Source organism: Zingiber officinale, unplaced genomic scaffold (genome assembly GCF_018446385.1).
Source record: "Zingiber officinale cultivar Zhangliang unplaced genomic scaffold, Zo_v1.1 ctg130, whole genome shotgun sequence".
In the NCBI taxonomy this organism is placed as follows: domain Eukaryota; kingdom Viridiplantae; phylum Streptophyta; class Magnoliopsida; order Zingiberales; family Zingiberaceae; genus Zingiber; species Zingiber officinale.
Window position 1 is genome coordinate 61,652 of NW_024589826.1, and position 14,764 is coordinate 76,415.

Sequence of the window (14,764 nt, forward strand, 5' to 3'; positions counted from 1 at the left end):
CTCCCCCTTTGTCATTCATAAAAAAATAAGCAAGGGTATATTAACATAGTGTAGGGTTACTGTAAAAAGTAATCAATTAAAAAAAACAGTTTATTTTGAAAAATATCTAAGTTTTGATTCAAAATTCAAAGATACTGATAAAAGTACAAACACCAAGTTAAAAAGATGGTCAAGTTGACTTGGGGGAGACAAGTTTAATTTTGAAAAGTATAAGTTTAAAGTTAATCAAGTTTAACTTTTCAAACGTGTAAAATTTTTCAAATCCGGTTTTTCAAATTTACTTTTCAAGTTTAAGTAACATTTACTCGTCAAAGGTAAATTCTAATTTTCAAATTCTAATTTTCAAATTTGATTTTTCAAAACAAAGCAAAATTATTAATTTTTCAAAAAACAAGTAAAATTTTAGCCAAAATAAATTTCTTAAGGCTACTTTGATAAAAGCTAAGTTTGGAAAGTTTAAGTTTCAAGCATATGTTACAAAACTGAATAAGTTTAGATTTGTAATAATTTTCAACTTTAAAATCAAGTTTAAAAATTAGGTGGGATTTTTAAACTTCCAATTTTTCAAACACTCAGTTAAATTTTAACCTTTTTGAAGACTGGTGTTCAAAAATAAGTTAGTTTTAAAATAGATGTACAAAAACATATAAAATTTTAATTAATTTCTCCCCCTGAACTTGACACTTAAAATTACACAACTGTCTAACCAATTAGGTACTAACTAACTACCAGAAGATAGTAGCTTTCACTTGGTTAGTCAGATTAAGTTGATTATAAGCAGTCAGTGTTTGACTTGACTGATGAACTTAATCTGATTAATGTCTGATTTATATTTAACGTCCAGACTTATGCTGATGCACTGAAATAAGCATCTTAAGTCCAGACAGTTGGCCTATGCATCTCACCCCTTTATATGTTTGTCAAACACAAACAAGGTAAACCTAAGGTGTTGGTGAGATGCTCAAACACTAGTCCTATGAGTACATGCTTTCTAAGGATTCAAAAACTAGTCTAAGGCCAAAACTGTTTTTGAAAATCTAAAAATGGAAAGTTTTGAAAACAAACAGGTTTAACTTATAATCTGAAAATAATTTTTGAAAATATTTTTGAAAAATCCTAGTCTATTAAGCACATCCGTAATTTTCGACGTAAGTTGCTAAATTCACTTTCAGGGTGTGATTTTGTGAAAATGTCAGCTAAATTTGATTTGGACTCAATGTACTTGAGTTCAATATCACCTTTAGTAACATGATTCCTGATAAAGTGGTGCCTAATTTCAATATGTTTGGTTCTTGAATGATGCACAGGGTTCTTGGTTAAGTTAATTGAACTTATATTGTCAATTAATACTTTTACATTTGTGATGTTTAAGTTGAAATCTTTTAGAGTATGCATCATCCATAATAATTGTGCAACGCATTCGCCTATAGCTATGTATTCTGACTCAGTTGTAGATAGAGCAACACAATGTTGCTTTCTACTAAACCAGCTGACAAGTGATGAACCTAATAACTGGCATCCACCACTTGTGCTTTTGCGGTCTAATTTACATCCAGCATAATCTGAGTCAGAATACCCTATTAGTTCAAAATTATTTGTCCTAGGATACCAAATTCCTACATTTGTTGTTCCCTTAAGATATCTAAAAATTCTTTTAACTTGTGTCAAATGGGATTCTTTAGCACAAGTTTGGTATTTAGCACACATACTAACTGCAAATAAAATATCAGGTAGGCTTGCAGTTAAGTATAGTAGGCTTCCTATTGCACTCCTATAATATTTTAAGTCAACTGGTTTTCCACTTGGGTCATTGTCTAAGATTGTGTTTACTGCCATAGGTGTTTTTATTTCTTTTGTATTTTCCATTCCGAATTTTTTAAGTAAGTCTTTAGTGTATTTATGTTGATAAATATAATTTCCTTCATTTGTTTGTTTGATTTGTAATCCTAAGAAATAAGTTAATTTTCCTACTAAGCTCATTTCAAATTCTTTTTCCATTAGATTAATAAATTCTTCTAAAAATTCTGAATTTGTTGAACCAAATATTATATCATTGATGTAGCGAATTCTATATTAAATGTCACAAATAGGCTTATCAAATTAACAATTTAATATTCCACTGAACCCCTTAATTAAACAATAATGTTGTAGTAACGTGCCCAGGATCGCTCTTGAGGAACCAACAATATGATGTAATCTTAGGATTATATTTTTATTCCTATTTTTTAGGGTTTTCGATATAAAAATGGAGTTTGGGGTTTTAAAGCTTTGAATATAAATCTACAAAGGAAAACACAACAGTAAAGAAATTAATGTAAAGCAAGAGTGAAACCTAACTATGTGCCAATGAACAAATCATTACGCATTGTCACTCTACGTTGTGATAAATCCATTAACACACATCAAACTAAGATATAAAATAGCAAGACACAATTAAATCTGATCTACAACATCGATTAAAACCCTAGCTTGAATTTAAACTCTAAACACTTAACCAAGCAACAAATTAAACACAAACTAAACTTCAACAAGGTAAGAAATGCTAAACTACTTGCTAAAAACAAAACAAACATAAGTGAAATCTATTTAAGCTATAAACAGTAACAAAATGAACTAAAAAGGTAAACCAATCCATTCTCACAATCAATTCCACCAAACTTCACACTCTTGCCGTCACATAAGAGTGCCAAAGTCGAGACCACCCAACTTTGGACCTCAGTGGAGCATCTCTACAGCGTATCAGCTCAAGGAAGGTTCAAAAACGCCGACGGACCACCCCCGACGAGCTGAAATAACCCTAAACCCAAGAAAATGCCGAAAATCTGGAAATCTGCCTCAGAAGATCGGGATGACACCGCCGAGAAGCTTACCACCGAGATTGAAGCTTGAGAGATCGATTGGAGAAGAGAAAGGGGCCGGAATCCAGAGAAATGCCGCGGGGACGAAGCTGCTGTGCGTGGAGGATTCGACGAAGGAAGTTGGGTACTGTAGCTTCTGTTTTGAATCAGATCTGGATCTGAACGGACGGCTGGGATTGATTTGGAGCTAAATCAACGGTGAAAGTTTGCCCAAAATCCGATCTGAAAGTACTGATCTTGCTCTAGGGTCTGGATCTACCCTCCCGTAGGTCGGATCGATCAGATCATCACTGGATGGCCCAGATATGCCCAGTCTTCAATGAACGGCCCAGATTGTTTCGGCTGGATCAATGGCTAGATGAACTCAGATCTGGATCAAAACTTCTGGATCTTCATCAATGGCTCATATATGCTCCCCATTAGGTTGGATCGGCCAGATCTTCAACGGATGGTCCAGATCTCTCCTATTCTTGATGAATGACCCAAATCGACCCAAAGCTTGATCTTGTCGTTTAAACTCCGATTCGAGCCCAATTTCGGTCCAAATAAATCCAAATCCAAGATCCTTTGATGCCTACAAAATACGAATCAAATATTAGCATCAAATAATATAAAAATAAAGTAATTTGCAATTAAGTCCAAAAATACACACAATGCACAAAATGTGATGTAACCATGATTTTAACCTATGAAATCAACATCAAACCATGCATATATGAATCAAAATAATGCAGTAAAATCATGGTTATCAAATCCCCCACACTTAGTCTTGAACGTTCCGTGAAAGTAAAGAAAACTAAAAATCATCTCCATGAAAATTCCCTAGCAATACCTAAAAGATAGTAAAAAGAATTTAACTAAGATCATCTAAAGATCACAAACAATCATGCATACCATTCCAACAATAATCAGTAGGTACGGTAGTTTCAAACCAATTGAAAAATCAAGCAAGTTGCAATCTCACAAGGTATTTACCTATTCTATCTCTCACACTCAAACATGTGTATAAGTGGAGCTCACTCAATGCAACTCACAACATTTCACTACCATAAGCTTGCTTATTTCCTACTTCTCCACCACTATAAAACATAACATACATGAATCAAAAGGAATTTATCATGAAGAATTAACATGGAATCAAGAAGAACAATGAAAGTGAATGAATTGGCAAAAGAAAAGGCATTAATGAAGAAAATGAGAAGATGAGAGTATTGGAGGAATATACTTGATGAGTTGACCATTTGATGTAAAAAGAGATGAATACCATTTGTTTTTAACAATTCAAAGCACCAAGCTAACCTCCCATTCAATTTGATGACCAACAAAGAATCTTGAAACTTTTTCTCCACCTTTGATACACTCTTGATGTGCCAATTTTCAAAAATTTCCTTTCACTGTTTTTTTTTACTTCAATTTCAGCAATTTGAAACAAAAACAAACTCACATTAGCTAATGGAAATTAGCTCCCTCCCCCACACTTAAAACATTGTCCGTCTCGGACAAATCAACATATCATGCTATCCATATCTGCTGCAGATTCTTTTCTCTGTTTCTGTTATCAGCAGATCAATAAAGATGTGCATCAGATTCTTTTCTCATTTCTCTGGTTTGATTAAAGCTTCACTTCAGATCTATGCTGAAGAGGACAGATTAACATTTCCTGCAACTTAGTCTCATAAATATTGCATCCTGCAGATTCTGCTTCTGGAATTTCTGTGCTCACTGCTTCAAAATTAAAAATCCATTCCCAGAATTTCAGTGCTTGAATCTTAACTCCTTTCTGTGACTTCCTTCTGCTTAGAAACAATTTGGTATAAACTTCACCCGTATAAACCAAAGGTAATAACTGAATTCTGGTTTTCCAGATTTCAGAAGTTTGAGTCATTCAAATTTAAATCTGAATAGCATTATTGCAAAGCTAAACTTGGTCCTTGAAATCAGGAATTTAATGGACTGATTCCTGATCAACTTCCAGCTTTACCAAACTCACAGAATTCAACAATGAAATGCAGCTACCAAAACCAGAATTCAGCTTCTTTCACAAACAGAATTTCTGCATTTCTGCATTTCTACACAATACAATGTCTAGAATTCAGCCATTCCAATCTGCACAATTTAGCCAACCATTCCTCCATTTGAATTTAACAATTTGATTTGATATCTAACTAGATGAAATCTCACAACCTTTTGACTTTTGGAAATCTAGAATTCACTTTAAGAAGTTCAAAATGAGTTCTGATTTCTGTAATCTGCTGTTACAGATTTCAGTTAAAGAAATTGTAAGTCAATGAAAAGCTTTTATAGGACTGCAAGGGCTATTACTGCCTTGATGAAGTATCAATTCAAACTCCATGCACTTGCAACAAGCAGAGTTGAACCTGCTGTTCTCGCGGTTATCTTTGTTCAGAAAATCTGCAGATTCAAACTTTTGTTTCCCATCCATTTCACCAAATTTCCTTAGCTAGTAAACCTTGGAAGTTAGCACATTAACAATGAATAAAACAGCTCAAACTCCATTCATTTAAGATTCAAATAGCAAGAGAATTTAGCTCAGATCATCAGATTACCCTTGACACAAAACAGATCTGTTTCCAAATCAGGTTACAGTTTCAATTCTGATGCTAACTGTTATTGGCTTAACATCTTTTTCTACAAATTAACCGGCTGCTAGACTTACTTCCTTTTCCTGCAATAGCTCACAAACTCCAGCTTTGAATTTACTTTTTTTTCTACTGCATTTGCCATCTAATATCCAATCTGCAGTTGCAATTATGATATTCAAGCTGCAGATTTGGTCAGTCTTCAACTCCAGCTGTGCTTTTCCGTTTGGTATCAAATTCCTTAACTAAAAATCTTGTAAACTCTAGAGAAGAAAAACAACCATTCATCAAAACTAAATAGCAGCTGGGTTTCAAATTTTCATGAATAAAGAGCTTTAAACTCATTTTGTGCAGTACTGATTTCAGTTTATATCATTGATGCCCTTTGTATCACTATATCACTGTTAAGTCACAAAAAACTCTAACACTTCTTTCATCTTGACTCTTAAAACTCTTTACAATGCATCACGGAGAAATCTACAAGTTTCAGCATCTCTCAATATTTACAATCCATATTTCAATTTGGCACAAAACTGCCCTATTCTGCACAATCTACACTTTCTGGAATTTCTGCACTTCAATTCTGTCATTACAGCCCTTTTGTTTTCATTTGTTCCATTCCAGATCTAACATTCCATTACTTGGATTAAACATCACTTCTCAACATCACTGTCTTTTTTTATTCTTATCATTCAACCAATTTCAGCCTTTCAAGCAATATCAAATGTCATTGCTATATAAAACTTTTCAATGACTGACATGAATCTTGGTAGACTTTTGATGCCAACATTTCATTTGTTACTTTACATTACAAAACTTCATCTAAGCTTCTCCTTTTCTTGTGTAATTTGAGAATTTCAGTAATGAGTTTCAACAAGAATTCAGCCTCTAGATAAATGGACAGAATATATGAAAGGACATCAAAGGCTGAAATACCATTTGTTACTACAAATCCCAAAGCTTCTCTTAAATATCTTATTTGTTTACATTTTATTCTTGATTTTTGATACCCTTTTGGCACAAGGATTCGGCACAGCTGTCAAGCCAAAGAGCTTAGAGTGCAACTGCCTTTAATGAATTCTGGACAGCACTGCCTCCTTCAAATAGAATGAATTCAGAAACACATTTTAAGGAAGTAACTTCGAATTCCAAAAAAGCAATTCAAAATTTAGCTCCTCTTCTTCTCTTGTTATTGTAACTAGCACTTAATACCACACCTAAAGTTATGCATCTCAATTGGACTAAAAGAAAACCGAATCAAACTTCATTTGTGAACAAAACTATGTAAAGACTTTGCATGTGCTGGAATTTACAGAACCCACTCAAGCTTTTACCCATCATACAATATTTCATAGATAAACTTCATCATTTCTGAATTTGCAGTTTCTTTCTTCTTCAGAATTCAGTTTCAAAGAGATTCATCTATTCCCTTCCTCCATTATATCTACATGTATAAACCATGGAAGATTCTAGTGGATTAGCCCCTAACCAAGCCTTCCTTTTTAATCTCCCAAAGGATTATCTTCTAAACACTGCTCTGATTAGCTTTGAATGCTGAATTGAGCCAAATCTTTGTGCTGTTTCTGAAATTCTGAATTGGGCAGTGCTGAGTTCAATTCAGCATTCCATTTCTGATTCTTTGAATTCTTTTAACACAAAAGCTAAGCTTTACATCAAATTAAATTCTGCTGAATCAGATTTTGCAAATCTAGAACTTGAAACAGATGATTGAATTCAAAAAAATGCAAGTCTAGATCTTGAAAGGTTTCCTTCAACAAGGACAGAATTTGAAGATTCATTCATTTGCCCAACTCACATCTAACACCTTCCCCACACTTAAAACTTAGTTCATCTTGCAAATCTAACTCATCAAGCATTTAACCCAAAACTCTCAACAAAATAAAATAAGAATGACAAGCAAAGATGTTCAAAGATTAAAATGCTAGATGAGAATGTTTAAAGAAAATTGTGGGAAAGAAATAGGAAAGTATGAAGGGAAACACAATTGACAAAATCCTCAATTTCCATGCACACAAATGCTATTGTGACTTTAAAAAGAAACTAAGCAAGTTCTAGAGTTCAATTGCTATGAGTGCATGCCACACAAGAGAAAATAATAGTGTATAGGCTTTAAATGGTCCTCTCTAGGTAATATTATGCAATCAAGCTCAATTAATCAAATTGGAATCCACCACCATTTTAACCAATTTCATGTAAGGAAGGCATCCAATCATGTTAAATGACCTAAAATTGATGGTCAAATTTAAAAGACTTTTATCATCTTACAAATATTACTTAGAAAATCCCCAAGGAGACTTTTATTCAACTAAAATGCTATGTATTAAACTAAATGCAAAGTATGAAAGCAAAATGCAATTGTAAGTATGGAACTAAAGAACTGTATAACTAATTTATTAGAAAAAAAAACTAATCACAAAGCATGAATTAAAATGCAAGAGCAAGCAAAATTGGAACTAACTCCCCTTTCATTCCCGGTGGTTGAAGAAGGTTTAGAAGTAGTAGCCACCCCGGAATTGGAGTAATCATGGTTCCACTCAAATTCTCCTTATTACTCATTTTTCCCTTCAAAATTCTTTCCGGAGGTCTTAATCGGTTTAGTTTTAGCACCCACTCCGGAAGCTCATGTTCTCCTACAACATCAATAAAAGAAAATACCTCCCACACGCATGTGGGGTAAAAAGAAAATAGGAGAATATTAGTGTGAGTAAAAGATATTTCAAGAAATGATTCACATCTAATAAAATCAATAAATGGTACCTCTATAAAATTCTCTGAAAAATTACACAAAATTCTCACCTTGTCATCTTGAAAGGTACCTGGAGTGGTGCTTGTTACCTCTATCTCATCAACTAATTGCTCAGACTCCAGTTCTGGTGAGTGTACAACTTCATGTAGTGATTCTTGGGTGCTTGGCTCCATAGCACAAGTCCCTACACTTACATCTTCTATCCTTGGTGATTCTTGAGGTAATGCTTCCAGTAAGCACTCCCCTACACTTAAATCATTTTTTGTAACAAAACCTGCATCATTCACATCATCTATAGCAACTCTATTAGTAGAATCAACAGTTTGAACAATTACATCATCATCACAAATAATATTAGAAAATTCTTGTGAAGAAATAGAAGTAGTGTCAGGCCTGACAAGATCTCCACAATCCACCTCTTCACTGGCTCTTTGTGCTTGTAACTGATTAATAGATGATGCTATCTGATCTAACTGACTCTGTATATTCTGTATCCTTGCAAATTGTTGCTCTTGATGCTCTCTCATTTGTTGCATAACTTCATTGCATTTCCACATTGATTCTTCAATTTGTTCTTGTGCATCCTCATACCTATTTCGCTGCTCCATAGGTGGGTAGTACTGTCTCTCCCTCCAATCTCCAAAATACTGATAATATGGATCCATGATAAAAAGAATTTCCTGTTCTTACACAAGAACTAGCAAATAAAATCAGAAGACTCAGGAACAAATAAAATCAAACACATGGATATATAAACATGAAAGCAATCAAAACAATCCTAAAATTACCAAACATTGTATATTAACGTTTTCCCCGGCAACGACGCCAAAATTTGATGTAGCGAATTCTATATTAAATGTCACAAATAGGCTTATCAAATTAACAATTTAATATTCCACTGAACCACTTAATTAAATAATAATATTGTAGTAACGAGCCCAGGATCGCTCTTGAGGAACCAACAATATGATGTAATCTTAGGATTGTATTTTATTCCTATTTTTTGGGGTTTTCGATATAAAAATGGAGTTGGGGGTTTTAAAGCTTTGAATATAAATCTACAAAGGAAAACACAACAGTAAAGAAATTAATGTAAAGCAAGAGTGAAACCTAACTATGTGCCAATGAACAAATCATTACGCATTGTCACTCTACGTTGTGATAAATCCATTAACACACATCAAACTATGATATAAAATAGCAAGACACAATTAAATCTGATCTACAACATCGATTAAAACCCTAGCTTGAATTTAAACTCTAAACACTTAATCAAGCAACAAATTAAACACAAACTAAACTTCAACAAGGTAAGAAATGCTAAACTACTTGCTAAAAACAAAACAAACATAAGTGAAATCTATTTAAGCTATAAACAGAAACAAAATGAACTAAAAAGGTAAACCAATCCATTCTCACAATCAATTCCACCAAACTTCACACTCTTGCCGTCACACAAGAGTGCCAAAGTCGAGACCACCCAACTTTGGACCTCAGTGGAGCATCTCTACAGCGTATCACCTCAAGGAAGGTTCAAAAACGTCGACGGACCACCCCCGACGAGCTGAAACAACCCTAAACCCAAGAAAATGCCGAAAATCTGGAAATCTGCCTCTGGATATGATGGAAGGCTGTGGAACGCGGATGAACGTCGAGTGAAGCTCAGGAACACCGGAAGACCACCTTCGAATGTTGCTTATGGGAATCGGAGCTTGGATTTGGAGGACCACCGCCAAATCGAGCTGGAAAAGGAAGATGCCACGAGCCAAATTCCACCGGAGAGAACACCCTCCGATGACTCCAAAAGATCGGGATGACACCGCCGAGAAGCTTACCACCGAGATTGAAGCTTGAGAGATCGATTGGAGAAGAGAAAGGGGCCGGAATCCAGAGAAATGCCGCGGGGACGAAGCTGCTGTGCGTGGAGGATTCGACGAAGGAAGTTGGGTACTGTAGCTTCTGTTTTGAATCAGATCTGGATCTGAACGGACGGCTGGGATTGATTTGGAGCTAAATCAACGGTGAAAGTTTGCCCAAAATCCGATCTGAAAGTACTGATCTTGCTCTAGGGTCTGGATCTACCCTCCCGTAGGTCGGATCGATCAGATCATCACTGGATGGCCCAGATATGCCCAGTCTTCAATGAACGGCCCAGATTGTTTCGGCTGGATCAATGGCTAGATGAACTCAGATCTGGATCAAAACTTCTGGATCTTCATCAATGGCTCATATATGCTCCCCATTAGGTTGGATCGGCCAGATCTTCAACGGATGGTCCAGATCTCTCCTATTCTTGATGAATGACCCAAATCGACCCAAAGCTTGATCTTGTCGTTTAAACTCCGATTCGAGCCCAATTTCGGTCCAAATAAATCCAAATCCAAGATCCTTTGATGCCTACAAAATACGAATCAAATATTAGCATCAAATAATATAAAAATAAAGTAATTTGTAATTAAGTCCAAAAATACACACAATGCACAAAATGTGATGTAACCATGATTTTAACCTATGAAATCAACATCAAACCATGCATATATGAATCAAAATAATGCAGTAAAATCATGGTTATCAATCATCTACGTATATTTGTGCAATAAATATGTCTGTGTTTAATGATTTAACAAACAAGGTTGGGTCAATTTGACCTTGGTTGAATCCTTTAGATGTTAAGTACGATGTTAGCCTTTCATACCATGCCCTGGGTACTTGTTTAAGTCCATATAATGCTTTCTTTAACTTAAAAACATAATCAGGGTGTTCTAGACTTTCAAACCCAGGAGGCTGACCTACATAAACTTCTTCTTTAATTAGTCCATTAAGAAAAGCAGACTTAACATCCATTTGGTATAGTTTAAATCCCTTGTGGGCTGCATAACTTAGTAACATTCTAATGGATTCTAATCTGGCTACTGGGGCATAGGTTTCATCATAATTAAGTCCTTCAACCTGACTAAACCCTTTGGCAACTAGCCTAGCTTTATTTCTAGTAATTTCCCCAGTTTCACTTAACTTGTTTCTGAATACCCATTTTGTTTCTATTATTTTCTTATTCTTAGGTGGTGGTACTAGGTCCCAAACTTCATTACGCTCAAATTGGGCTAGTTCTTCTTGCATAGCTATAATCCAGTCTGGGTCTAGTAGGGATTCATCCACAGTTTTGGGTTCAATTTTTGAAATTAGAGAAATTTGACTTAGGTTTCTAAAGGATGATCTGGTTTGAACTCTCAAGTCTGGGTCACCAATTATTTGATCAGTTGGATGGTTAGGATTTACTCTTATAGTTCTAGGGGGTTCATTTTCTTGAGTGTGTTCATCTTCTTCATAGTCTAGGGATTGATTGGTTTCTTCAGAATTATTAATTTCAGTAGGTTGAAGTTGAGTTTGTCCTTGGGTTTCTTCAAATTTTACATTTGTGGTTTCCTCGATTTTTAGCGTTATTTTATTATATATTCTGTAACCCCTACTGTTTAGAATATATCCTACAAAAATTCCATTTTCTACTTTAGAGGTGAATTTTCCTAAGTGTTCTCTAGTATTTAGGATGAATGCTGGACACCCAAATACTTTAAAATATTTTATGTTAGGTTGTTTATTATAAAATATTTCAAAGAAGGTTTTATTATGTCTTTTATTTAATGTTGTTCTATTTTGCACATAGCAGGCCAGAAATATTTAGGTAGGTTATATTCATTTAACATGGTTCTAGAGGCTTCTAGTAAGGTTCTATTTTTTCTTTCTACAATTCCATTTTGTTGGGGGGTTTTAGGACATGAAAATTCGTGATGGTAGCCATTTTCAAGACAGAATTTGTTAAAATTATGATTTTTAAATTCTCCCCCATTGTCACTCCTAATTCTTTTAATTTTAATATCTTTTTCATTTTCAATTTGTTTGCAGAAATTTATAAAGATTTCAAAAGTTTCATCTTTATGTTTTAAGAATTTTACCCAAGTAAATCTAGAATAATCATCTATAATTACTAAACAATATAAGTTTCCATTTATAGATTTGACTCCATGGGAGTCAAAAAGGTCTAAATGTAGAAGTTCTAATATTGAGTTAGTTTGTGGCTGATTTGTTTGTTTGTGAGTGGATTTAGTTTGTTTACCTTGTTGACAAACATTACATATGGTTGAATCTAAGTTAGGTAATTTTGGTAAGCCTCTCACAAGTCCATTTAGTTTACTTATATTTCTAAAGTTGGTGTGAGACATCCTTCTATGCCATAACCAAGTTTCTTCTTTTTGTGTTAAATAACACTTAATGGAAGAAGTGGTTAAGTTGATGGCATAGATGTTGTCTTTTCTAAAACCTTTTAGGCTTATGGTAGGATTATCTAGATGTTTGATTAAACACTCTGTGGATAGAAATTTAACCTTATACCTAGTATCACACAATTGACTTATACTTAGAAGATTATATTTAAAATTTTCAACAAGTAAAGCATTTGTAATTATAAAGTCTATTTTTAATTCAATATTACCTATACCAATTACCTTGAGTTTGCCGTTGTTTCCAAAGGCAACTGTTCCTAAGCTTTTGTAAGTGAGTTGTGTTGGTGCAACATCCCTCAGGTCAAGGTTGACCTGGTTGACCAAGCTGAGTCTTGGTTTGAGTTTAGATGTTTGACAATAAGAAATTGATTGAAGAAGAGTCAAGTAGGTCAAGGTTGACCGGATACTTGACTGGGAAGTCCTAACTGGGATGTTAGGTAGAATGGAAGTCCTGGTGAGTGAAGTCAGGCAGAAGGAAAAGTCCTAGTGAGTGAAGCTAGGCAGATTGAAAACCCTAGTGAGTGAAGCTAGGTGAAAGTCCTGGTGAGTGAAGCTAGGTGAAAGCCCTAGTGAGTGAAGCTAGGCAGATGGAAAACCCTAGTGAGTGAAGCTAGGTGAAAGTCCTGGTGAGTGAAGCCAGGCAAGGGAAAATCCAAATGGATCAAGGATGATCGGACATCTGGTGTTGGGAAGTCCAAGTAGGTCAAAGGATTGACTGGATACTTGGCACGAGGAAATACAGATAGGTCAAAGGGATTGACCAGACATCTGGTGGAAGTCCAAGTAGGTCAAGGGAGTGACCAGATACTTGGCACGAATAGAAAAGTCCAAGTGGGTCAAAGGGATTGACCAGACACTTGGTAGGAAGTCCTAGCAGGTCAAAGGAGTGACCAGATGCTAGACATGATGTACCAACAGGTCAAGGTTGACCGGATGTTGGTTTGGTAGGCTTGGGACTTGGTTTTGGGTAAAAACCAAGTACTGGATCGATCATCTGGATCGATCAGTGGATCGATCCAGGCCTTTTCTAGCGAACAGAGAGCCTCTGGATCGATCCGTGGATCGATCCAGATGTCCCAATCGATCAGTGAATCGATTGGGACGCTGCTGCTTCGCGCGATAAGCGCTGGATCGATCCGTGGATCGATCCAAGCGTTTTTCCAGAGCACAGAGGCGCTCTGGATCGATCCGTGGATCGATCCAAAGCCTCCCCGATCGATTGGGAACATTCGAATTGATCGGGATCCGACCGTTAGCGTCGATAAAGGCCGCAGGCGCACGATTCCTTCGGCATCTCTTCACCGATTCACTCCAGATCTCTCGCCAGCTCCTCCACAGCACTCACAAAGCTCAGATCGCCAGTTCTTGAAGGATCTTGGAAGTTCTCCAAGTCAAGAGGCGGATCAAAGCCAAGAAGAGAAGCTAGGGTTAGGGTTTATACTCATTGTAAGCTTGTAAGCTTGTATTTCTTGTATCCTTTCCCTCTCTTCTTGTATTGAGTCTTGTAGGGCTTCTCCGCCCTTGGTAGTTACCATAAAGGAGAGTTTTATTTAGTGGAGGGTGTGTGTGTTGGTGTGGATCCTTGGATTAGTCACCTCTTGTGAGGTGGATACCAAGTAAACCAACCGTGTTAGCGTTGTGTGATTGTTTCTTTGTATTTCCGCTGCACATCTTTGAAGAAACAAGCAACGCCGAGCAACGAGCGAACGCGACGAGCTATTCACCCCCCCTCTAGCTACTTTTGGTCCTAACAAGTGGTATCAGAGCGAGGCCGCTCTTCACCGGAATCATCGCCGGAAGGGTCAAGCATAACAAGAAAAGCTAGAGGGTGAAGAAGTTGAAGCAAATTCATCAAAAGTCAAAGATTTCAAGAAGCTCAACTTCAAGATGCAATTCCAAGATGGACTTGGATTTGACACAAGGGTGGCTCCACCGTACACTTCCACGAGCTTCGATTCTTGGAAATCAAGAATCGAAAACTTTCTTATGATGGAGATAGAGCAATGGTTTGCTCTAATGGAAGGATTTGAAGCTCCAACAAACTCCAAGGGCAAGCTTCTCAAGAAAAGCAAATGGAGCTCGGAGCAAGTCCAAAGGTGCGATGCAAATGACAAAGTGACCAAGCTTTTGGTCAATTTATTGTCAAGCACCATCCTTTGCAAAATTGGAGAATTTGAAGATGCAAAGGAATTATGGAGCAAATTGACCAAGCTTCATGAAGAGATCCCCTCCACTGTACAAGAGCAAGAAGTATCCAGAGAG